The sequence below is a fragment of the Ictidomys tridecemlineatus genome, chromosome 11, assembly GCF_052094955.1.
Source record: "Ictidomys tridecemlineatus isolate mIctTri1 chromosome 11, mIctTri1.hap1, whole genome shotgun sequence".
Lineage (NCBI taxonomy): Eukaryota > Metazoa > Chordata > Mammalia > Rodentia > Sciuridae > Ictidomys > Ictidomys tridecemlineatus.
In genome coordinates, this window is record NC_135487.1 from 124875800 (window position 1) to 124902444 (window position 26645).

The following is a 26645-nucleotide window of genomic DNA, read 5'->3' on the forward strand; positions in this document are numbered from 1 at the left end:
ATCAGTGAGCAGTTGGAGCAGGACGACGACGCTGCGGCAGCTGCGGACCAGAGCGATACTCAGGATACTCACTGGTTAACTTGACTCTTCCTTCTTGGTTTTCGGGTCTTCACAATCATCTTTCACACTGGGATCTTTGTGTAAGTATCCTGACATTTCCTGATTTCATTCTGTTGAGTACCTAGGTAGAGAAACTGACAAGTGCTGTTCCCCTTTTACTTTTTCTTTTCCCACTTCTCCTCATCTAGGCCTTGGGTGATGACTACTTTGGGGAAGGGAGGGGGGCCTAAAGGGGCAGGGACACCCTCCTTGTCCTTTTTTCTGAGGGCCCCCTCGGTTGCATCTCTATCCTGCCTCTTCTCTCTCCTTCCCTTATTACTGTCCCTTCTGTTTCCATTCACCATTTTTCACTCATGACCTTAGCACACAGAGTTAGGGTGTAAATTGGAATTGATAAGCTGGGAGATCCCAACTGCTACAAGGAGAGTATGTCCCTGTGAGTATGTGGCCAGGATGCCCCAAGACCCTGTGGGTGACAAAAATCTGGTGTTCCAAAGGTCGCCCCCCTTCTGTGGACACCAGGTGGACCAGGACTGTCCTTTTCTTTGAGTCAGACAGGTGCTGGTTTATTTCACTTTTTCACTGCTGTCCCTACCTTAGAGACCAAGGAGGGGGTTCCACACTGAGTCATTTGGATCTTTGACATCCACTGAGTTCTTTGGATCTTTTGGGGGAAGGGAGGAGTGTTAGGTGTTTGGTGAATATTCCAAGACCATTTCTAAACAGCAGGCAGCTTTTTGTACTATATCAGTTTTGTTCTTTTCCTCTTTGGTTCACTTCACCTCCTTATTGAGTTTGGGTGTAGGGGTCTCCCTCTTCATGAAAAAGAATTCAAAATTAGATGTGAAGATGAGTGTTCAGGATGAGTAAATAAATCACAGCACATTATACATGTATACATGTTTGTCTTTGAAATTAAATCCTCCCCATCCCAGTGTGTTCTTTAAGCAGTTTCCAGAAATGCCTACTTAGAAATGCTACCTTATTGTAAGAACTGTGCAAGGGAGGAGCAGTGACACTTAAGCCTCATTAGGTTGACAATGCCTATAGCTCAGGTCTCATGATTTTGATAAAACCTTTCAGACTGAATTGGAAGAAAGCCCAATGTGCCCAGGTAGAAAAGTTTCACCCCCCCAAGTTGGCAGGATATTCAAGTTTGGCTGAGTTGAAAAATCACTGTTCAGTGAATGTAGAGTAACACCAGCCCACTCCACCCTCCTGAAAATAGAACAACCTCTCAATTATCATCGCCTTCTCCTCCCACCTGTAAAAGCCCTTGACCTAGGAATGTGGGCATTTACAACTGCTCTTGGTCCCAGGGGGTTAGTACTACCAGTGAACAAAGATGATTCTTAGAAGGGATTCTGGAAGGATTTTGATTCCTTTCTATCATAATTGATTCAGCATTCACTCTGAAAATTTAGCAGGATCTCACTTTATGCTAGACAGAGTCCCTGTAGAACATTTCCATTTAATGAGTGGCAGAATACAATAGCAAAAAACTAGAGACCAAGGAATGATTATTTTCAATGGAGGGAATGAAGTGATATTTTTGTGTGAGCTTCAAAGTAAAGGGTAACTTTCATAAGCACAGAAGTGGGGAGGCTCTCTGCACAGAATTTCTGGTTATCTCTAATGTCTACCAGGATCTCACTGCTTTGACAGTGCAGCCATGTGCTCAGAGCCACTGAGGAATCTAAAAGAGAGCTCTGTAGGTGGCCAGAATGTGCAGGTGTCTCAAATCAAGTCAGAACCACTTGATTTGAGACAAGAAGTCACAGACAATAGCTCTGCTTTGAAGCTTTGAAGAGTAGTTGGTTTGCTGTTTCTTTTTAATTTCCCATTCACTTTCATCATGGTGATGAGCACCCACATAAAGATAATTCATGTGTGTAAAGAAACCAGGGGATTGATAAAGGTTGGGAGCAGATTTTGGTCTTTTCTGTGGAAAGTGGTATGTGTTTTATTAATTGTCTTTATTACTACGTGATGAGGAAATGAGCCACCTTGTTCGTAGAGCAGATATTGGGCAACAATGCCTCCCTTGATAAGAGTTTTATTTTTCTTGAAGAAAGTTTCAGGTTGTATTGCTGAGAAAGTTTTCAAATGTCACAGTCTTCCTTTTTATTTGATTTGTTGTGGCGTTCCATATTGAACCAGGGCTTCAGGCATGCTAGGCAAGCACTCTACCACTGAACTACACTCTAGCCCCATAGTCTTCCTTTGAAAGGAAGAAGTAGGAGCTAATTAACATGTTTATAGAAGTGATAGGGAAGGGTAAGTTCAGTTTCAACTTCAGGGTGTATGCAGACAGAACCTTCCATAATGTTACTTATAATATATTTCTCTAATATTCATTGAGTACCACCATGATGATACATTTGTACTTAGCATGATAGAATGAATGGCTGGCTTGCACAGGACATTCAGGGGACTCTAGGCTTGGTTGAGCCTTGCTGCAGAGAAATGAGAAGGAGAGTGATGGAGCTTATGGGGATGATCTTGAGATAGCCCAGAGTAGATCTGAAGGTAGACTACAAAAACCAAAACAAGTTTTTATTATGGGAAATTTCAAACATGCATGAAGTAGGCCAAACAGTATTTGAACTCTGTGTATACAACCTCAGTTTCAAAAATTATCAACACCTGAACAGTCTTTTATCTCTACTTGCATTATAATTAATAATCCTTAAAAGCAATTATACACAATACAACAACATGGCTGTGTTCCCAAAACATCCTTTATTTATAAAAATAGGCAGCTGCCCTTCATAACCCTGAATTCAAAGACGGATAGTGTTAGGTTGTATGTTTAGATGTGTGGTTCCTGTTCATTTTAGAGGTGACTGAAATAAGGGTTGAGGTTCATTATGGATATCTTTTATTTCAGCAGCATTTATTGAAAGTCCACGGAATTACTCTGGCATCTCTGTCAGAAATCGGTTGCCTGGGATCCAAGGTGGTAGAGTAGAGGAGATCCTGTTTCTGGCTGCTCTGTGCCTGAATCAGAGAAAGCTATCAGGTGGCTTCTCCTGCTCAGGCGGGGTCTTGCCTTGAGGGAACACAACATCTCAGTGCATGTGACAGGACTCCATCCAACAGATTTTCGCAGAATCCACCAGAGCTGCGAACACCAAGCAGAACTCAGAGCCTCCTTGTTCAGGTGAGAGTCCAAAGCCCACAGTTTGAGCACAGGCGTGACTCTCAAGGGGGGAGCAGAGACACCAACTCAGCACCTCATTGGGGTGGCAGAACTCCTGAGGACGCTCTGCTCCCACGCAGGTCCCCAGACCACATTCTAGGCAGAGCACGAGGACATCCCAGCTCCCACCACCTCACCAGACACCCAGACTGGGAAAAGGACTGTCTCCACCTTTCTCACCATCTTTGGTGGGTGTGGTTACCAGCCAGATCTGTGACTGCACAGGTACCTGGATTCCAAATCCCCTCCCCCAGCTGTGATAACTCTGTATAGACACTATCAGCACAAAATCAGCTCTCAGTTGAACAAGAGCGCAGTGCCACCAGGACGCTGCCCACCTGGTGCGATCCTAAGGTGGAGGGCCTGAGGTCCCCCAGCTGAGACCTGATAAGCAAGAGAGGGGAGGGGGCTAATACCCAGGAGCAACTCAGAGAGACCAAGATTAGGGAAGCCCAGACAAGAGAGGGAGAGCTTCAGTCTTCTCACACTGGTTACCTACACCACCCTGAGGGCAGAGAACCAAGCTTGGAATAGACAACTCCACCTACTGAAAGTATGTTAGAAATGCAAAATAATAGCTTTTTGTAATATATAAAAAATTTCAAAGTCTAAAAATTATTCCAAGTACAATATCATGTGGTGTATGTTTTTGTCATTTTACCTTCTTACACACGAACATTTCTGCTGTTAGGACCCTGCTCCCTTGGAACATTTCAGCAATCACTAATGGCAAAAGCAGCTACCACCCATAAGTTCAGAAGATGGAAATTTCCTGGAAGATGTAGAATCTGTGAACACATTGTCATATTTCGAGGTTTTAAATGCGAAGAGGTAAGATCTTTTTGGAATCACAATTTTTTTCTTTTGCTATATACTTTTTTGTTATGATTTTACTTATTTGGAGATGTGTGTGTCCACACACAAACACACATATGAATATGTTGTCAGGGTCTTGCACATGCCATATTTTTAGAGAGACAGAAAGAAGAAAGAGAGAAAGAGAGAGAGAGAGACAGAAATTTTAATATTTATTTTTCAGTTTTCTGTGGACACAACATCTTTTTTTTAATTTTATGTAGTGCTGAGGATCGAACCCAGCACCCTGCGCACACCAGGCAAGCGCATTACCGCTTGTGCCACATCCCCAGCCCATCCACCCTTTCTTAAAATTGTGTTTTGAAATGGGTTCTTGCTAGATTGGTCTGGCCTTCAACTTGTGAAATTCCTGTTTCAACTCTCAAGTATCTGGAATCATGGGCATATGCCATCACACCTGGCTTGCCAATACATTTTTAATAAAGTCCCACAGTTTATTTCTGTAGTTTTCTACTTTGTTTTGCTGTTAAATGCAATTCACAAACCACAAGTAGTACTTTTTAACTTATTTTTGTCGTTATTAGTCTGCCTGTAATTTCCTAGTTGTGAATAATTTTAAGGTGAGTCAATCAGTTTTCAAATATCATTTTCTTGTAGTGTCTTCTTGCCTGCCATAAAAAATGCATGGCAAACTTAACCATCGTTTGCGGACATCAGAAACTGCAGGGGAAAATGCACTTATTTGGAGAAGAATTGTCCTGTGTTGCCAAAAAGGAGCCAGATGGCATTCCTTTCATCATCAAAATGTGTACTTTAGAAATTGAAAAGACTGCCTTGTATTTACAAGTATGTTGTTTACTCCTAAAACTCTAAAAACATAAATGCCTTTGTGATTTGTTTTAATGAAAAAGAGACTTTCAGAAAATCAGCACTCTCCATTTGTAATAACTAAATTTATTCACATTTATTTGGAAAAGGTTAATTGATTTAACTTCAACTTGTAATTTTTAAATACTAATAAAAATTGAAGTAGATACATCAACTCTGTCTACATGTCTGCATTTAGCCCTTTGTACTAAAGTAAAATATTGCATTCTGTTTTTCTTTTCTCTTCAAGGGAATTTACCGAGTCAGTGGCAGCAAGGCAAAAATCGCAATTCTGTGTCAAGCTCTGGAAACCGGAAGGCATTTAGTAGATCTGTCCCAATTTTCGTCACATGACATCTGTGAAGTGTTAAAATATTACATTCAAAAGGTTAAAGTTTTATTCTAAACCTACCATCAAATGCAAACAGCAAAAATATTTTATATTTCATATTTTTCATTGGTATAGACTATGGCATCACCCCCCTCATTATTCTAAGATTTTATAATGATGTACTTTGATGTGGATATATTTCCATCCAGTATTCTGGCCACTCCATGAGCTCCGTCAGTTGTGAGCGCTTTAGTTCTTGGAACTTTTCTTGATTTTTATTGCCATTCTCCCACCCACCATCTGTCTTCGTAATTTGCACTTGAAGCTCCTGTTTGGAGATGTGTGTGTGTGCACATACACAAACACGTATATAAATATTTATAAATTTGTTATTTGTACACATGGGGATTAAAAATTCAAGGTCTTGCAATTGCTTGGCAAGCATACATGTTCTCCAATTCCCTTACCGTTTCTTTATTGCTCTTTTTTTCTTCAAAAACTTTCTAAGACAGTTCCTTGTCTTTTTCTTCCTCAATAAGTAAATTATTCCATTTCTGAGATCATGTTTTAATATTCAAGAAGTCTGATTTTCTATTCTTTTGATAACATTTTTTAAATGATTATATGATGCTCTTTTATTGTGGATATTCATAGATTTTTCTCATTAAGGGTTCTTTTCTCTATTTGGCCTCGAACCTCTGTAGAAATACAATGTGACCCTCATATATAACATTAAATTTTCTATAGCAACATAAAAATTAAAAATAAAGTGAAGTGAATTTTACTATATCATTGAACATTTTGAATATCTAGTTTTTCAAATTATGAGGTATTTTGTTTATTTATTTATTTGCATTGCAGCTCTTCTTCTTTGAAATCTGGTGTCTATTTTTCATTTAGTGCACATCTCAATTTAGATCAGCTACATTTCCAGTGCTCTTTCTCCATATCTGACTAGTTGACAGCATATCGATAGCATCATTTTACACCTTCAATTTGTTCTTTTTCTACTCATTTTGATTTTTGTCTTTCATGGTGCCTAGATATATTAGAGTTTGGACTTGAAATCACTTTGGAAGCACTTGAACACATCAAGGCTTTTTTAAAACTTTGAACTTTACTATAAAGTGGTCTAGATGGACTGTTTGGTATGTGCCTAGTTACATGTCTAGTTCCCTTTTCTGGGACTGGTGTGATCTTCTTGGGAAGGCATTTTTTTTAATTGTAGATGGACACAATACTTTTAATTAATTAATTTATTTTTATGTGGGGCTGAGGATCAAACCTAGTGCCTCACACATGCCAGATGAGTGCACTACCATGAGCCATAGCCCCAGTCCCCTAGGAAAGGTTTTGTTTTTTCCTTGCTTAGAGATACAGTACCAATACTGTGGGAGCCAGGGTTACTAAGACTGTAGGATCTGTGCTTTCAGTGTGTATATAGCCAACATATCCCCATTGGAAGACAGTTACCTCTCTGTTCCTTATGTTTGGCAATGCCTCGATTCAGAGAGCCTCTGTATCCCATTGCCCAGAGAAAAAATTTTTAGAGCTTTAGGAAGGAGATTGCCCTAGTACATAAAGTGGAGATAGGATTCTATAGAGAGCTAAGCTTTCTCAGCTGGCCCACCTGCAACCTAACCCAAGATCAGAGGACCTGGTAATGATTGTCCATGTCCCTTTAGGATTCTGAAAAACATGCTGAGTGACAAAGGGTCAGTTCTCTTGGAAATGCTGCATCAGGACTTATTCATCTGCTCTTCTACTTGTGAATTGTTGCTTTTTGTTTTCTCTATTTTCCTAGTCCTTATGAGCCTACTGTAGTTAAGTGGAATTGCAGGAGGGAAAGAAATTAAGTATACATTGCTTGATCTACAAAGTTAGCCCAGGAAACCATTGATAACCCTTTAATCACATTCTACAGACCCCTCAACTGAGAAATGAAGGTGGATACCTTGGAATGACTGGAAGTCATATAATGTGTCATCCTTAATCTTGTTTAGTCGGTTAGGGAGAGGAGATGAATTGGGTCTAATACAATAAACTTGCATTCTGTTGAGGAATTTTGTATGTCTAAGACTTTCATTTGGAAAGTGTGCTCAATTCTTGCAATAGTGTTAGAGAGTAGCCTTTATCTGACTCATTGACCTAAAGCTCCAAGAGGTGAAGTGACTTGCTTCAGATCCCAGAGTGGTGAAGATAGAAACTGATCACAGGGCAACACCTTCACTCCCCACAGATATTATAGGACATCAGGTAGCTAACAGTTCACTGAATTTTCTATTGTAGATCAGTAGAAACATTGACATTCATTATGGCAGTGGATATTTGTTGTAAGAACTTCTTTTTTTGATCTATTCATGGCAAATCAGCCTGTTTTAAAGTTTCATGAGATGTTGACAGTATGTTTTTGTAGGTCATATTATCTTGTGCTAATCTTCATTCTTCCCAAGTAAAATCTATGCTCTTTAGCACTTTGATATTTTTACCCCTTACTCATAAAATCCATGGGTTTCTGATTCATTTTATAGATTTTGTTCACTATTCTATGTTTGTTCCAGTAAAACAGCTGAAGATTATGCTATTTGGGGGGCAGATGTGAATATAATGTGTTTAGGATAGAGATGAAGAGTTTTAAAATCCCATGATGAAGCTTAAAGCTTAAACTTCATTTAAAGTTTAGAATTTCACTCATTATCTATTAATTTGTTATTAACATAAATATAATTTATAGTCAAGATTTTGATTTGCTTTCTGAGTCACTACTCTACCAAACATATATTTTTTATTTTATGGGCAGGGATGAAGCTCAGTACTAGAGTGCTTGCATAGCATGCTTGAGGTCCTAGGTTCAATCTCCAGTACTGAAAAAGATATCAATAAATACAGATTGACTTTAGATTTTGTTAATCTAAAGGGACATAAAATTAATTGAGTAACTCTCACTTATACTTGACTTTAACAAAGAAAACAGGCAGAAGATTTTTTCAAAATATTTATTTTTTGGTTGTAGCGGGATGCAATACCTTTATTTTATTTATTAATTTTTATGTGGTGCAGAGGATCAAACCCAGGTCCCCGCATGTGCTAGGCAAACACTCTACCTCTGAGCCACAACCTCAGCCCAAAGGTATTTTTAATATAATTTTCTTTCTTTAGCTACCAGAGCCATTGGTTTTATTCCAATGGTACCGGGAATTTATGGAGCTTGCAAATATCATCCAACATTTTAACCAAGAGCAGGACACCAAAAGGGACAACTCTGAAGACAACACATCTCCAAATATGTGTATGGAAATCAACCAAATTATTCTCAAAACCAAGGACCTTCTAAGAAAATTGCCACCGTCCAATTTTAACACTCTACGTTACCTTATCATCCATCTTAAGAGGTAAGAATTTTTATACCATCTTAGCCATTTTTAATTGAACAGGGTAATACTATTCAGTACATTTATATTGTTGTGTTATGATTTTCAAAATGATTTCTAGGATGTTCTTATTATGTGTTGAGAGAGGGATACATTGATTATATGTTCATGCAGCAAACATGGTTCCCTCAGATGCTTCCTGTGTGCCAGGCTCTGGCTGGTGAAACAAGGATGGAAACATAGGTTTTCTGCTATTTGTGGGCTTATCCTCTTGGGGTACAGATCTGTACATAACCACAGTTCACCATCCTCCTTTTTCTGGTAGCTGTGCACAGCTTGTAGGTATGCAGAGGAAGTTTTGGGGATAGAGACAGAGCAGAAGAGGCAAATGCCCTTGAGTTCAACTTTAAGAACTGCGGGATGATTTGGTAGAGAATGTGCAGAAGAGCATACGAGACAGAGAGAAACAGACATTGAGACACAAGAAAGCATTTTGCATTTGAAAAATCTGATTTCATTAGGCTACAATATAGCAAGCAGTAGCAGGAACTGTGCTCTCCTTCCTAGAGACTTGATAAAAAATCTTATGGACCTGGCAGATGAGTTGACCATGTAGTTTCTATACCCACTAAAGAACTTGGAATCAGGAATTTCACATATTCAGATTTGCCTGCTACACCTTTCTCACAGCAATTAAGATCTCCTTTTTTAAATTTTTTTTAATTTATTTTCTGTGGCTGGAATTGTAGCTCAGCAGTAGAGCATGTGCAAGGTCCTGGGTTCAAACAGCAGCCCCACATACAAATAAATAAATTAAATAAAAATTTAAAAAAATTTATTAGTTCAAATCAGTTATAAATGACAGCAGAATGCTTTTCAATCCATTGTACACAAATGGAGTGCAAATTTTCATTTCTCTGTACATGATGTAGAGTCATACCACATGTGCCATCATACATGAACTTAGGGTAATGATGTTTGTCTCATTCCACCATCATTCACAACCCATACCCCTCCTTTCCTTCCCTCTCTTGAGCCCAATTAATGTTCCTCCACCACCAGAGACCCATTTATGAATCAACATTTATTTATCAGAGAGAATCTTGGCCTTTGATTTTGGGGGATTGACTTACTTCATGATATTCATGTACTCCTTCCATTTACCTGTAAATGCCATTATTTTATTCTCTTGTAAAGCTAATAGTCCATTGTGTATATATACCACAATTTTTTTTAAACTCTTCATATCTTGAAGGACTTCAAATTATTCCATGAAATAGAAAAGGAGGAAGCTCTTCCAAACTCATTCTGTGAAGCTAGTATCACCCTGATACCCAAACCAGCCAGAGACACATCAAGGAAAGAAAATTTGAGACCCATATCCCCGAAGAACATAGATGCAAAAATTCTCAATAAAATTCTGGCAAATCACATACAAAAACATATGAAAAAAAACAATGCTCCAGGATCAAGTTGTGTACTCCAGGGATGCAAGATTGGTTCGACAAACAGAAATCAATAAATTTAATTCATCACATCAATAAACTTAAAGAGAAGAATCCTATGATTACATCAATTGATGGAGAGAAAGCATTTGACAAAATACAGTACCTTTTCATGTTCAAAACATTAGAAAAACTAGGGGTAGTAGGAATATACCTCAACATAGTAAAAGCTCTCTCTGCTAAACCTAAGGCTAACATCATTGTAAATGAAGAAAAATTGGAAGTATTCCATCTAAAAATTGTTCAACATAATCCTTGCCACTTTAGCCAGAGCAATTAGATGAAAGAAATTCAAGGGAATACAAATAGGAAAAGAAGAACTCAAATTATCATTCTTTGCCAACAAAATAATTTTACACTTGGAGGATCCAAAAAACTCCACCAGAAAACTTAGAATAATAAATGAATTTGGCAAAGTAGAAGGATACAAAATTAATACCCATAAATCAAATGCATTTCTATACATCAGTGATGAATCCTCTGAAAAACAAATAGCAAAACTACCCCATTCACTATATATATAAAAAGCTGTGATATATTACCCATAGATGAATCTAGTATCATCCTGATAGCTAAACCAGGCAGAGACAGATTTCCTTAGATAGTCATAGAAATAACAAGCTGAGAGTGTTTGAAGTAAAACCAGAACATTGATAGTGGCAATGGAACAGAGAGATGTTCAGGAGAGAGAATCATTTAAGCTAGAAAACTAGCTGTGGGCAGCTGGGAGTGTGGCTAGTGAGAGAACACTTGCCTAGCACATGGGAGACACTGGGTTTGATACTCAGCACTGCATAAAAATAAATAAATAAAATAAAGGCATTGTGTCCATCTCTACGTAAAAATTATTTTTTAAAAAAGAAAATTAACTGGCAGTGACAGAGAAATTGACAGTGATGTTTTTGATTCCAGTATAAGAAACGGGGAATATATCCCACATACAAAGATGGTTAAATTTTTAGAGGTGTTTTTCTTCCTTCTGCTACTGAGTTCAGTAGTTCCTTCGACTTACATGCATTTTATCCTAAAATAGTACTCTGAAACTCAGTTTGGTGTGTGGTAAGTATCATAATGAAACAAAGGATTCTTTCCCTAGACGCACCAACCTTGACCCTTGACAAACGTTTTGTAGTCTTCTATAGCCCGAGTTTTCTCCACCCTTCTCAAGTCATAGGAAACTACCATTAAGGACATCTATTAGGCAAATCTCATACACTTTATGTGTTCTTCCTTTCAGGGTTGTAGACCACTCCGAAGAAAACCTGATGAACTCAAAAAACTTGGGGGTGGTATTTGGACCCTGTGTGATGAGGCCCAGGCCTACAACCACTCCTGGTACCATCTCCTCCTCTATTGCTGCATATGCCAATCAGGCCCTGTTAGTAGAGTTTCTAATTACCAATGCACAGATGATCTTCGATGGGTCCTTAGAGCCACAAAATATTTCATCCAGTACTGATGTTGTTGCACCTTGTGTGGATAAAAGCCCTCCTTCCAAACAGGTAATATCAACAGAACATTCCACAAAGTCACAATATTTTTCTACAAAGCAAGTGAGTTTTGACCATTACAGAATTGGATTAAATATGTGATGTATATGTTAACAAGTTAATAGTCTTTGAACTGTTTGTTTTTGAGATGTGTTTTGCTTTTAGTTTAAAACTTTTCTTGTATCAATAGGATATCCACACTGAAGATATTGAAATTAACAATTATGAATTGGCTACATCATTTGAGGAATCAGAATGCAAGCAAAATGCATGGGAAAAATGGGATGCATGTCTCATTGGTGAGTGGTCATGTACCATATATCTTTGCATATTTCAAACTTTGCCAAGAAGTCGTGATGAAAAACCAAGGTGAGGGTTGGACTTGTAGCTCAGTGGTAAAACGCTTGCCTTGGCATGTGTGAGGCCATGAGTTGGATCCTCAGTACCATATAAAACAAATAAATAAAGATAAAATATTGTGTCCATCTACAATACTCATCCTTTTAAAAAAAACAAGGTGTATTAATTTGAGGTAAGTTCAAACTTCAAGGTTTTATTAGTTAACTTTTCTAGCCATGGAGAAAGTTTAATGAATGTCATTTAAATGAATATCATCCTTTGTTTCTTTCTTGTAAAAAGATATCTTGAAATTCATAAATTATTTTTGTTCTCTTTCTGAGATTTGTTTTCACCTTTACTTCTTTGTCATCAATTAAAGTCAAAACAGAAAAAAGCTGGACTCCTGAAACTCAAAAAAATAGACTCCTAAAGTTTTTTGATGTCCCTTTACCTGTGGCCTAACTTTAGCACATTAAGCACACATGTCTTCCATTTTCTCGGCTCCAGTCTTTTTGTTCACTGTTTATTGATTGCTTTATTTCAGTGAATGGTTTCTGGTAAGGGGGTTGAAAACCTTTCATTCATTACTGCTTTAGTAGATCTAAATCTGAATTTTTTAATATATAGCCATAAATGTTAAATTTGATATATAAAATTAATGAAATATCAATGAGTGTAGCCTGAGAAAGTCTGAAAACAAAGACAGTCCATTACCTCTCTGCAAAGAAAAGCACTGGACTCACTGATTCCATTTATATGATTTGATCTTATTAGCACTTCTGTGCTATGATCCTTGGCCTCCTTTAAGCCATAGCTAACAGTCTGAGGAAGGTAAATAATGCCAAGGGTCATGTCCCTAAATTATTGTTGATTCAGGGTTTGAACCTCATCCTCTCTCATTCATAAATGTAACCTTGTTTCGCTGTCCAATGAAATTGGATTCCCAGGTAGGTATAGTAATAACAATAAATAATTTTAAAATATTTGACATTTTCATTACATACCAGGTAATTCTGAGCCTTTTCTTTAGAAGATCATTAACACCACATGCCAACATATCTCCACATAGGAGTTTGTCTTGACAGAAGAAGGCAAGTAGGGCTAGTGCACTAGGCTTGCCCAGGGCAGAAATGGAGCTGGAGCTGAGCCAGCACCCAGGCAGCTAGAAGTGGTGCTAGAAGTTCTGCAGGACTGTATTAGTGGATCAGCTGAAAGAGCATCCAAGTCCTCTCTGGTGTGTTGCCCTCAGTATGGACAGAATGTAGCTGGAAAGCAGATTAAGTGACAGGCAAAGTCCTTGGGATTCAGGACATGGCGTTTGTTGGTGTACAGAATAGTGTTACTCTTCTAGAGTTACCATTGTCTGCCTGTTGAAATCAGGAAAGGCTTAACACAGAAAATATTCATTCATGGGTAGTATATTAAAACAAGTTACTACAGGAAGTGTTTTTTAAATTTTATTTTCTTTATGACTATTTGTTTTATTAAGATAAATCTTAAAAAGTAATGCTTTAATTAAAAATGTGCCTTTAATATTGTATGGATTTTTAATTCCTCTGCATAGATGACTGAGAAACTAATGTTGGAAAAAATATGTAAGACTCTGTTGTTTGAGAGAATGCCCATTCACAAATAACCACACTTCCTTATTAACCAAGCTTCTTGAAGTTAAAAACAATCTCTTCTTTTCCAGGTTACAAAGAACTTGAATCATCATCACAAAAGATGGACAATATGTGTAAAACCATGAAACCACTTAGTCTGAAATCTGATGTGACAACAAATGATATACAGAGGCCTATGCCAAGCCCCAAGATCAGATGTTGCTGTTTGCCTGTAGATAGGTTCCATCTTGCAAGCTCCCCTAATGAGAAAAACCGCAGAAATGTGGGAATTGTCAATTCAGACAAGTTTGGCCAGAATCTTACCTTTGGAGGACTTAATAGAAAAGATACCCCTACTAGTTTGGGCTCCCAAATTAATGGTTTTGATCAGCAGATTCCACAAAAAACTCAGGGACAACAATGTGAACCAAAGAACTTAACTGGCACGAGTGCAGTGATTGTGCCAAGTGTACTCCAGGAAAAAGTGACAATGAGCATTAAGGTTAGTGGTGACCATTCCAACGGTGCCACACAGCCCAACACGCCAGCCAGTGCAGCAAGAGAGGCACCAGTGAGACTGTCCTCTCATTCTCACAGTCTTGCTCCTGCAAGAGCACCCAGAATACTGCAGCCCCATCTTGGGACAACATTTTACAAACCACCCACCCCGACCAGCAAAGTCAGGGGGACTGAGGAGAGACCAGCTTCACCTTCAGCAGCAGTGCCTCCTAGCACAGCTCTTCCTCCCCTGAGTCATGTGGAGAAATCTGTCCCAGAGGCAGACAGCACATCCGCTTATGCTTTGAAGCCAGCTGCTGAGCCTAAAGAGAACTCTGAGGAGATCGGCCTACCTGACCTGAATCCAATGTGCCAGGGACTCAGGCTCAAACAAATGGAAGAGTTACAAGACCTTGAATTTGAAATGCCACAGTTTGTGTAGTTGTCAAAATTCAGTTTTTCTTTTTCTTGTTTCATTTTTATGCATTTTGTTTATTTTATGATAGAATATTGTAACAGAACCTCTTTTGTATAGGATTGCCAAAGTGTCTATTTTGCCTTTTGGCCTTGTATTGTCTTTGCTAGTCATATAGAATGGTAGTGTTTTAGTCATATAGAATGAGAGTGCTCACTGGTATTGTCTTTAAATTCTGTGTTTTTGAAGTTATGCATAAAATAAGTATTATAATTTTAAATTTAAAATAATTTTCTCTATAAAATGTTTCATGTAAATGCATCTTTAATGTATAATATTGTTCTCAACAAATAGAGGCAGTAGGGAAAAATGAGCTTTATTTTGGAGCAAACCTTGTGCTGATTCATAAAATGCTTCTGAATGCAAGTGCCTGAAAAATCTTGATTGGGTATGAATATATTTTTTTCCCACATAATGTTCTAGTGCATCTTTGAACACTTGTGTTGTTATAGCATGTATGGAAGCATTGGCAATTTACTTAACTTTGTTAATATTTACATAGTGGCGTAAAAGCTTGCGAATCTGTGTTTACTAGCATTCTACTTGTTAATTTTTACATATGGTAATTAACAAAATTGTAGAAAGAAAATGCAATTCAATACTAAAAAGTTTGAGACATTGGCAGAGACAACACAGACAGACAGAGTTGAGGCATCTTGAGCGTAAGAGACCTGTAACCTTTCTGCGCTCAGCTGTGGCCTGTTGCTGGATTGCCTGCGACTTCTGGCTTTCTGCTGAGGAGAGCAAGTGGCCAACAGCTAGGGCAAGATGAAGCTCTCTCTGGTGGCCGCAGTTCTGCTGCTGCTCTGTGCAGCACAGCTGAGGAGGAAGACAAGAAAAGGACATGGGTACCCTGGTCGGCATCAACCTGGGGACCACTTACTCCTGCATCGGGGTATTCAAGAATGGCCACTGGAGATCATCTCCAAGAATCAGGGCAACCACATCAGGCCATCTTATGTGGCCTTCACCCCTGAAGAAGAACGTCTGATCCGCGATACAGTCAAGAAGCAGCTCACCTCCAATCCTGAGAACATGGTCTTCGATGCCCAGTGGCTCATTGGCAGTACTGGGAATGACCCTTCTGTGCAGCAAAAGATCAAGTTCTTGCCTTTCAAAGTGTTTGAAGAGAAACCTAAACCATACATTCAGGTTGATATTGGAGGTGGGCAAACTAAGACCTTTGCTCCAGAAGAAATTCTGCCATGATTTTCACTAAAATGAAAGAGACTGCAGAGGCTTATTTGGGAAAGAAGTTTACCCATGCAGTGTTACTATACCAGTCCATTTTAATGATGCCAGTGGCAAGCAACCAAAGATGCTGGAACTCTTGCTTGCCTGAATGTTATGAGGATCATCAATGAGCCTACAGCAGCTGCTATTGCTTATGGCCTGGATAACAGGGAGGGAGAGAAGAACATCCTGGTGTTTGATCTGGGTGGTGGAACCTTCTATGTGTCTCTTCTCTCCATTGACAATTTGATGTCTTCAAAGTCATGGCCAGCAATAGAGATACTCATCCGGGTGGAGAAGACTTTGACCAGCGTGTTATGGAGCATTTCATCGGGCTGTTCAAAAAGAAGACTGGCAAATATGTTAGGAAAGAAAACAGAGCTGTGCAGAAACTCCAGCATGAAGTGGAAAAGGCCACGTGCGCCCTGTCTGCTCAACATTAAGCAAGAATGAAAATTGGTCCTTCTATGAAGGAGAAGACTTTTCTGAAACCCTGACTTAGGCAAAATTTGAAGAGAAAACATGGACCTGTTCTGGTCTACCATGAATCCTGTTCAGAAAGTACTGGAGGATTCTGACCTGAAGAAGTCTGATATTGATGAGATTGTTCTTCTTGGTGGCTCTACTCAAATTCCAAAGATCAACAACTTGTTAAAGAGTTCTTCAATGGCAAGGATCCATCCTGTGGCATAAACCCAGATGAGGCTGTTGCATATGGTGACACTGTTCAGGCTGGTGTACTCTCTGATGATCAAGATACAGGTGACCTAGTACTGCTTGAAGTATGCCCCTGACACTTGGTACTGAAACTGTGGGAGGAGTCATGACCAAACTGATACCAAGAAACACTGTGGTACCCACCTAGAGTCTCAGATCTTTTCTGCAGCTTCTCATAATCAACCTACTGTTCCAATCAAGGTCTATGAAGGTAAAGGACCCTGAAAAAATACAACCACCTTCTGGGTACATTTGATCTCACTGGAATTCCTCCTGTGGGGTCCCCCAGATTGAAGTCACTTTTGAGATACATGTGAAGACAAAGGTACAGAGAACACAAAAAAGATTACGATTACCAATGACCAAAATTGCCTGACACCTGAAGAAATTGAAAAGATGGTTAATGATGTTGAGAAGTTTGCTGAGGAAGACAAAGACTCAAGGAGTGCATTGATACTAGGAATGAGCTGGAAAGCTATGCCTACTCTCTAAAGTATGAGATTGGAGATAAAGAAAAGTTGGGAAGCAAACTTTCCTCTGAAGATAAGGAGACCATGGAAAAAGCTGTAGAGGAAAAGATTGAATGGCTGGAAACCACCAAGAAGCTGACATTGAAGACTTCAAAACTAAAAAGAAGGAACTAGAAGAAATTGTTCAGCCAATTATCAGCAAACTCAATGAAAGTGTAGGCCCTCCCCCAACTGGTGAAGAGGATACAGCAGAAAGAGACGAGTTGAAGACACTGATCTGCTAGTGCTGTAATATTGTAAATCCTAGACTCAGAACTTTCCTTAGGAGAAAACTGAGAGAACTTAAGTCTCCAATGTAATTGGAATCTTCACCTCAAAGTGGAGTTGAAAATGCTATAGCCCGAGTGGCTGTTTACCGCTTTCCATTGGAAGTTGCTCACATGTTTTGGGGAAGAGAGAGAGAGGAGGAATTGGCTATCTTAAAAAACTGGATATAAAAATGTGGGTCAGGATGTGTGTTCACCTCATAAATGTTCTATTTAATGATTGGGTCATGCAAATCTGGTGTAGGAACTTTTTTCTACCATAAGTGACACCAATAAATGTTTGTTATTTAAAAAAAAATACTAAAAGTTTGGAACTGTCATAAAATAAAAATTTGTACAGATAAAGCTAAGGGATAAAACACTATCAGAAGCATTAAAACCATCTAAAGCCAAATAACTAAACTATATAATTTAAATTATAATATTTTTATATATTATATATTATATACTACATATTATAGATTTACATATATCTATATGATATATTATAAGTTGTTAATTTATAATTATACTATAATCCTTATGTTTTATATATTATATAAATATAAATTATACTAATATAATAATTGAATTATTAGCATATTAATAATAGAAATTATATTATTATATAATTACATTACAATGAATGCAATATAATATAAATTAATATAAATCTAAATATATTATATGATATATAATAAATATGTTATATATAATAAAATAATATTTATATATTAAGTTTATATATTATTTTATTATGTGTTTATAATAATATGTATTTCATATAATATATATAATTTATATTAAAGAAAACAATATGAATCATAAACATTTTGATATGTAATATATAATCTATATAATATTTATTTATCTATTTATATATTAATATATATAATTTATATATAAATATATAAGTATGTTATGTAAATATATTATATAAATTATATATGATATATTATCATTAATATATAAGTTTATATATTAATATACATAAAATATGTATAATTTATATATTTTTATTTTATTATATATAATAAAATAAATGTATTATATATAATATAATATAAATTGGAATGTTATATAATTATATTGTTTTTAATTTGTATTATATATGTATTATATATTTATATAATATATTTATATAATATTATAATTTATATTATATACATAAATTATATCTTATTTGACTTTAGATGATTTTAATACATTTGATAATTTTTAACCTCTTAACTTTATCTGTATAAATTTTTATTTTATGACATTTTTAACCTTTTTTGTATTTTTTAAAATGGTCTTTAAAAACGCTTGCTTCAGATACTTTTAATTTCAATGCATTTTCTCTTGACATTATGAAGGTTTGGTTAAAACCATTCCTTTGGATGTATGCCTCTAATACCAATAGCTTGGGAGGCTGAGACAGGTGTATCTCAAATAGAAAGCCAGCCTTAGCAATGGCAAATCTCTTAGCAACCATTTCTTTAAATATAATTCAGAATAACACCGGGGATGCGGCTCAATAGTTGAGTGTCCCTTAGTTCAATTTCCAGTACCCCCCCAAAAAAATCCTTTTGTATGAAATGTTTTGACTAATAAATCACGTTGCATACTTTCTCTACTTGGACTATCAACCAGTGAAAACGTAAATATCATTCGAATTGAGCAATAATTTATTTAAGTTCATTTTGAGAGTACAGTAAGTCACATTGTTTGCAATTTGAGAGATGTAGATGACTGAATGTGTTTCACTTATAAAATACCCAGTTTTTAGAAACTAGTCCATTCCTTTTATTTTCTGGGTTTCATCATCTTGCCTAAAATATGATGTAAAAGGGACAAAAATAAAATAGCCTTCTTTGGTATGTGTGAACTATATTGTGAGTCAATGTTTTTGTATGATCATATTATACTTGATAAAAATTATATGTACAGGTTTATACACACATTATTATATGTAAATTATTTCAAGTACAATAAGTTATTTTGGCTTCTCTGAAATTGTTGCCTCTTGGAGTATGATACTTTAAGATTATTAACTATTGACCCAGTGGTCAACACATGGGCTCATCACTTGACTATGATATAAAATGGGTTTTAGGGCATGTTGTCTTATAGTTCTCCATAACATTAAGGACTAAGTAGAAATGAGCAAATGGCCTTTTTAATGGTAAAGACATTTTGTAGCCTTCCTTATACAAAGTACAAGAATAAAATTGGTTTGAAAACTTAAAAATAAAATCAGATCTAACATTTATTGAGCTTTCTTTGTGTATTTACACTTTACCAAGTTGAAATTTCACAGCAACCTCTAATGGATAAGTAAGCATTTTATAATTCCTGTGTTACACATGAGGAAACTGAGGCTTAGCTGAGTGACATGCTTTTAGTTTTCAGAGATGCAGCAAGCAGAATTGAATCTCAAATACAGAGTTGTGAAATTTTGATTAGTGCTTCTTTTTTTGGGTACCAGAGAGCCACATCCACAACCCTATTTTGTTTTTTATTTAGAGCACGGTCTCACTAAATTTTTTAGCACCTTGCTTTTGCTTTTGCTGAGGCTGCCTTTGAACTTGCAATTCTCCTGCCTCAGCCTCCCAATGGGATTACAGGCATGAGCCAATGTGCCTGGTTAGTTAGTGCTCTTAATGAATGTGATCACTAAATAATAGCAGGAAACACTGAACAATAGAAAATGCATCTTTCGATGTTTTTACTGTAAAATACACTTACAATTTGCCATTTAGACCATTTTGAAGTGTACACTTAAGTAACACTAAGTATATTCACATTGTCCAAGATGGTGTGTATTGCTGCTTCATTGGATGACAGAAAGCAGAAGCGGGGAAAGGGATGTGAATGACGTATGAAGCCTCTTATATAAGGGCATTCATTCTGTTAAAAAATATAGAGCCCCATGACCTAATCACATGTTTTGACTTATAAATCACATTCCATACTTTTTCTACCTGTACTATCAACCAGTGAAAATGTATATATCATTAGAATTGAGAAATAGTTTAAGTTGATTTTGAGAGTATGGTAAGTCTCATTGTCCCTTTTGCTGCTGTCACAATGGTGATTGTCACAACATGTACATTTGGGAAGAACATATTCAGACCATAGCAACCATGTTTAATACACTGTAAAGAGAAATGTTTCTGGGGAAAGAATGTTGGTTTAAATCATGTGGAAAGTTTTTTCTAACTCTGAACCTAAGACTGTAGGGTAAATAGACCTTGATTCTAGTTGGGCTGTTTCCAAATATGTGTCCATACACATGGCAGTGCACTGTGCTGATGCAGCTTGCATCCTGAGGTTTCAGCTACCAGCCAGGGATCACTGCACTGTGGCCCTGATCCCATCTTTTTCTCGCTGCTAACATGAACTGATGTCACTATTGGATTGTAGGATTTAAGGACTGTTGTGTAGTTTGAAGCTTTAGGTTGTTGATATTTAATTATAATAATTAAACAAACATTTAATGACAATTTACTATATACCATCACTATGCTAGATAACAGAGACAAGACAATCTTTAAACACACTTACTGAGCTGGAATAAAGCTCACAGTTAAGTGCTTGCCTAACATGTGCAAGGCTCTGCCTTCAATTTCCAGTACTAAAAAAAAAAAACCAAAAAAACCTTTCTGTATTTGTGGAACTTACAAATAAATACTATCAAGAATTGGGAGCTAACTCTCAGTGGATTCTATTTTCACATTTGAAAAAGTCAGATTTGTTTAAGTACCATGTTTTCAAGAAAAAAATAGCAGAATGTCCTGTAAATAAAGTCTGAGAATAGGAGTAAACTTTTAAATTGAAGCTAAAATTATGTAATTTGTACTATTTCAAAAATGTTATTTCCCATTTGTAAAATTCTTATCTTCCCCTTGGAACTGCAGAGTGAACCCTGGGGAGCTTAACCACTGAGTCACATTCAGAGATCTTATTTTTTCAGATAGGATCTCACTAATTTTTTGAGACTGGCTTATGATCCTCCTGCCTCACACTCCCAAGCCTCTGGGAATAAAGGCATGGACCTCCCATTCCTAAAATTGTAATTATCATATTTGTGCAGCGAGCTTTCTTTCAGGAGACTTTAATTGAAAACTCTCCTGAAGGCTGGGATGTGTTTCAGTGGTAGAGCACTTTCCTTGCATGCTGAGGCCCTGGGATTGAGCTCCAGTGTCAGAGAGAAGAAAGGACAGAAGGAAGGAAGGAAGGAAGGAAGGAAGGAAGGAAGGAAGGAAGGAAGGAAGGACAGAAGGAAGGAAGGAAGGAGGGAAGGAAGGAAGGAAGGAAGGAAGGAAGGAAGGAAGGAGGGAAGGAAAAAAGGAAGGAAGGAAGGAAGGAAGGACAGAAGGAAGGAAGGAAGGAAGGAGGGAGGGAAGGAAGGAAGGAAGGAAGGAAGGAAGAAAGGAAGGAAGGAGGGAAGGAGAGTAAAGGGGGAAAGGCAAAGGGGAAAGTGAGGGAGAGAGAAAGGAAAAAGGAATGGAAGGAAGGAAGGATTAAAGAAAGAAAGGCAGGTAAGGAAAAAGATCAGGAAAAAATTATAATGAACACCAATTAAAATGTCTTCTGCTAACCTACATATTAGTCATTCAATACAGGAACCAAAACCCTTGTATGACTATTTAAATTAATTAAAATTCTACAAAATCAAATTTCAGTATCTCAGTACCACCACTTATTTCAAGAGCTTAGTAACCACATGGGCTGGTGGCTATCATACCTGACAGTGCAGTGCAGATACTGTACATTTCTGTCATGGCAGAAAGGTCTATTGGACACACTGATAAAGAGGAAGCATCACATCAAGATACTGGTATTGTGGATGTGTTAAAGAATAGTCAATAAAATTAAACACGATACATGTTAAAAAAAAAAACCAGCAAATTGTGACCTACAAGAGGACATCCTGAAACCAAAAAAAAAGGACCTTCTTAACAAGCCAGTCGAATCAGCAGCATCTCATTCATGTTGTTGGCAAAATAACATCATTTGGAAAGTAGCCTCTTTGCTGTGTATATACAAAAAAGCATCGTAATGAGTTTAAAAGTCCCAACTCTTGTATACAAATCTGGGTTGATTATCAATTGAATGTTACAAATAGAAAACCAACCAGGAAAACTCCTTCATCTAATGCATAATAACACAGCACTGAAATAACAGACTGGAAATTCTTCCATGAAACAAAGCCAAGTGAGGGGTGTGTTAACACAGTGAAAGTTCTTTCTTGACTAACTGCTCAACAGGGGTCAAACTAGACTTTTGAAATTCATAAGGAACTTTCTAACTTTTTTTGACTGTGGTCTGCCTTTAGTGAATATACATATGTGAATATACTTTTTTAACTATATCTCACTAAATTTTTTCTAATATATTTTTCTTGTAAGAGTTCATAAACACTGATTTAAAAAACTACTTCTTGCTACTGCAGTTCTAGATACTAGTAGAGCTAACTTCCAATTGATATATGAAAATAGGGTCCTATATGATATCTTTGATCTTAAATCTGGTATCAGTAATCATAGGGTCTAAAAACCCTGCACTGATGTTTAGTAATTCCTATTTATTACATGCTGGGCATTATACAAAGTGCTTAATTCCATTTATTTTATTTACTTCTGTAACAACTCTGTGTTATGAAGTAGGTAGTATTAATCCTATAGCCTAACAGGCTGATCTTGGTATAATAATATGCTCCAAATGAGTCGTTCAGTCAGAATTTGAACCCAGCCAGCTTCCATTAACTTTACTATCACAAGATCTGGAGCACCTAATGAGGAATATTAAGAAAAGATAAGTTAAAATTTTTAGTTTTGACTGCTTATTACATACCAAGTAATTCTAAGCCTGTTCCTTAGTAGATCATTAAGACCACATGCCAACATATCTCCACACAGGAGTCAGTCTTGACAGAGGAAGGCAGGTAGGGCTAGTGCAGTGGACTTGCCCAGGGCAGAACTGCAGCAGGAGCTGAGCCAGCACCCAGGCAGCTGGCTGCAGAGCCTGCACTCTTCATGGTGCTAGAAGTTCTGCGGGACTGTAAATATGTTCTGGTGTTTACCATCCAACCACAATGGCTCAGCTCCCTTCTGTCAATGTGGAGAAGGGCCCAGGAGAGCAAATCACATGAGCAGTGCCTGGGAACCAGGGAAGAGAGGCCAGCAGCCTCAGGTGAAGAAGGAGGTCAATTATGATGATGACCTGCAAATGATGCTGGCATGCACCTGTCTGCAAACCACTGTACACCAAAATGCATTGCTTATTTGGGGAGTTTTCTTTGTGGGAGGAAGGATGGTAGGGCTTCCAGTCAGACTTCTTGCTAGCATCTCTTCTCCCTAGAAATGTTTACTATAAATGAGAATAATCATACCCGGGATCACCATGTTTAATCAAATTTGTATTGGAGATCCTCATGAGTAAAATATAATGAGAATAAAAGAAAGTAAAAGAATGGAATACTAAAATATAGAAAGCTTAAACTTGCATTATTTTCAAATGATGACTATTTTTTTCATATTTTTTATTTATTTTTTATTTTTAGATGGACACAATATCTTTATTTTATTTTTTTTAATGTGGTACTAAGGATCGAATCAAGTGCCTCCCACATGCCAGGCGAGCACACTACCGCTTGAGCCACATCCCCAGCCCAAACTATTTATATTTTGGAAAAAAAAATGTAATCTCCAGAAAGATTCTTGGAAATACCTATAGAAATTGTCAAAGTTCCTGAATAAAAGCTTGAGGTATAAAAGTAAAAATAAAGTTTTATATTCCAGTGGCAAATGATTAGAAATTGTGATTGAACAGGATATGCTATTTACAATAGTATCAGAGACTGAAAATGCCTAAATAATCAAAAAATAGACTTAAGACTTCTGTAGATAGATTATAAAATTTTATTAGGGGATGTTCAAAAGAACATAAATACATAAAAGCATATACTACATTTGGCAATATAAGACTTAGTCTAGGCCATTTTTAAAAGTATTTTTAAGGTAGCCAGGTGTGGTGGTGCAAACATGTAATGCCAGCAGCTCAGAACGCAGAGACAGGAGGATCATGAGTTCAAAGCTAGCGTCAGCAAAAGCAGGCACTAAACAATTCAGTGAGACCGTGTCTCTGAAACAAAATACAAAATAGGGCTGGGGATGTGGCTCCATGGTAGAGTGCCCCTAAATTCAATCCCCAGTACATTCTCACCCTCAAAAAAAGTATTTTGAAGGCTAAACACCATGATATCTAAAGAGGAACCTGGAGTGGGTCTGGCCTATCAATTAACTATTTAGCTATTATTATTATAAATTAAGCTATTGTCATTATAAAGTTGTTCTGATTAAAATAGTATAATGCTAGTAGAAATTACATTAAGTACAAATATGTACAAATTACATTAAGTAAAAAAAGTAGAAATTACATTAAGTACAAAACTACTTTGATGTAACAGCAATCTCCTATCAATTAGACATTCCATGTTGCATGGAAACACAGAGGCTCACAAAACAACTCAGCATTCTAGAATCACAGAGTTTTTGAAGAATTTAAAAATGTTCAGTAAAATGCAAGAGGAAATTCATTGCAAAATTACACACTAGGGTAGTGTGCAAGAAGAATGCAGAATGGAAGCAATATACAATCTAAATGTCTGAATGTTCTATTCCTCATGACATACCCACTCCCATGCACACATTAGGCTTTCTCAGTAACAATGTAAGAGGTCTATTGTGAGGACCAGACTGAAGGTAAGCAAGGGTTCTCAGCAGAGGGAGTTTTCCAAGAGCCATGCACTCTTGCTCTTTTGGGAGATGCAAGGGCAACGCTATTGGTCAAAGCCACAATTCTCTCTTTTTTAAATTTCTAATTTGTTTCAATTAGTTATACATGACAGTAGAATGCACTTATATACTTTGATATATCATACGTAGATGGGATATAATTTCTCTTTTTCTGAGTGTACATATTGTAGAATCACATTGGTTATACAGTCACATATATATAAAGTATAATGTCTGTTTCATTCTACTATCTTTCTTATCCCCATATCCCCTGCCTTCCCCTCCTTTCTATTACCTCTACCTAAGGTAACACTATTTTTTTTTTTTTGCATTACAATTCTTAATACACATATATACCACAATTTTTGTATTTCTGTTTGTATATAAAGTATGTGGACACCCAATTCAAGTCTTCATACATCACATTTTACCATCCTTGCTAATCCCCTGCCCCCTCCCTTTCTCTCCCACCCCTCTACTCTATTTCTCCCATGCTCTGCCTCCCAACCCCACCATGAGTCAACCTTTTTATATCAGAGAAAACATTCAGTATTTGTTTTTTGGGGGGATTGACTGACTTCACTTAGCATTATCTTCTCCAGTGCCATCCATTTACATGCAAATGCCATGGTTTTGTTCTTTTTAAATACTGAGTAAAATTCCATTGTGTATATATGCCACATTTTTTATCCATTCATCCACTGAAGGACATCTAGGTTGGCTCATGTCTATTTCATTCTAATATCTTTACGATCCCCACATCCCTGCCTTCCCCTCCTTTAGCTATTGTGAATTGTGCTGCTATAAACATTGATGTGGCTGTGTTGTTGTAGTATGCTGTTTTTAAGTCCTTTGGATATAGTCCGAGGAGAGGAATAGCTGGGTCAAATGGTGCTTCCATACCTCCATACTGTTTTCTATATTGGCTGCACCAATTTGCAGTCCCACCAGCAATGTATGAGTGTACCTTTTTCCCCACATCCTCACCAACACTTATTGTTGTTTGTCTTCTTAATAACTGCCATTCTGACTGGAGTGAGATGATATCTTAGAGTGGTTTTGATTTGCATTTTTCTGATTGCTAGAGATGATGAGCATTTTTTCTTATATTTATTGATTGATTGTATATCCTCTTCTGAAAAGTGTCTGTTCAGGTCCTTAGCCCATTTGTTTGGGTTATTTGTTTTTCAGTGTTTAGCTTTTTGAGTTCTTTATGTACCCTAGAGAGTAGTGCACTATCTGATATGTGAGGTGTAAAGATTTGCTCCCAGGATGTAGGCTCTCTGTTCACCTCACAGATTGTTTCTTTTGCTGAAAAGAAACTTTTTAGCTTGATTCCATCCCATTTATTGATTATGGGTTTTAATTCTTGTACAGTAAGAGTCTTATTAAGAAAGTTGGGGCCTAATCCCACATGATGAAGATTAAGGCCTATTTTTTTCTTTTATTAGATGCAGAGTCTCTCACAACTCTCTTTACAATACTGAGTAAGTGGTAATTATTTTACTTGGGTAGACTTTTCATAGGGTCAGAATAGATGTCATGAAAGAAAGAGAGCTGTCCATCGGTGGGGGACAGGTC

The 26645-nt window shown here is 37.1% G+C and overlaps 2 protein-coding genes, 1 long non-coding RNA gene and 1 pseudogene across 4 annotated transcripts in view; 3 read left to right on the top strand and 1 right to left on the bottom strand.

The window, feature by feature from the left end:
• LOC144368757 (Fc receptor-like protein 3) overlaps nt 1-26645 on the top strand; it is a 611935-nt gene that overhangs the window by 41665 nt on the left and 543625 nt on the right.
• LOC144368448 (Fc receptor-like protein 4) overlaps nt 5013-26645 on the bottom strand; it is a 52763-nt gene continuing 31130 nt past the window's right edge. For both annotated transcript variants that reach the window (XR_013428202.1, XR_013428204.1), the window contains one exon: nt 5013-5302. The gene's annotated coding sequence lies outside the window, so the exon portion shown is untranslated. The remainder of the gene's footprint in view (nt 5303-26645) is intronic.
• LOC144368454 (uncharacterized) lies at nt 5144-8574 on the top strand. Its single transcript, XR_013428206.1, has 2 exons — nt 5144-5333; nt 8436-8574. It is a non-coding gene; the product is annotated as an uncharacterized LOC144368454 (long non-coding RNA).
• Nucleotides 12529-14857, top strand: LOC144368199 (rho GTPase-activating protein 29 pseudogene; annotated as a pseudogene).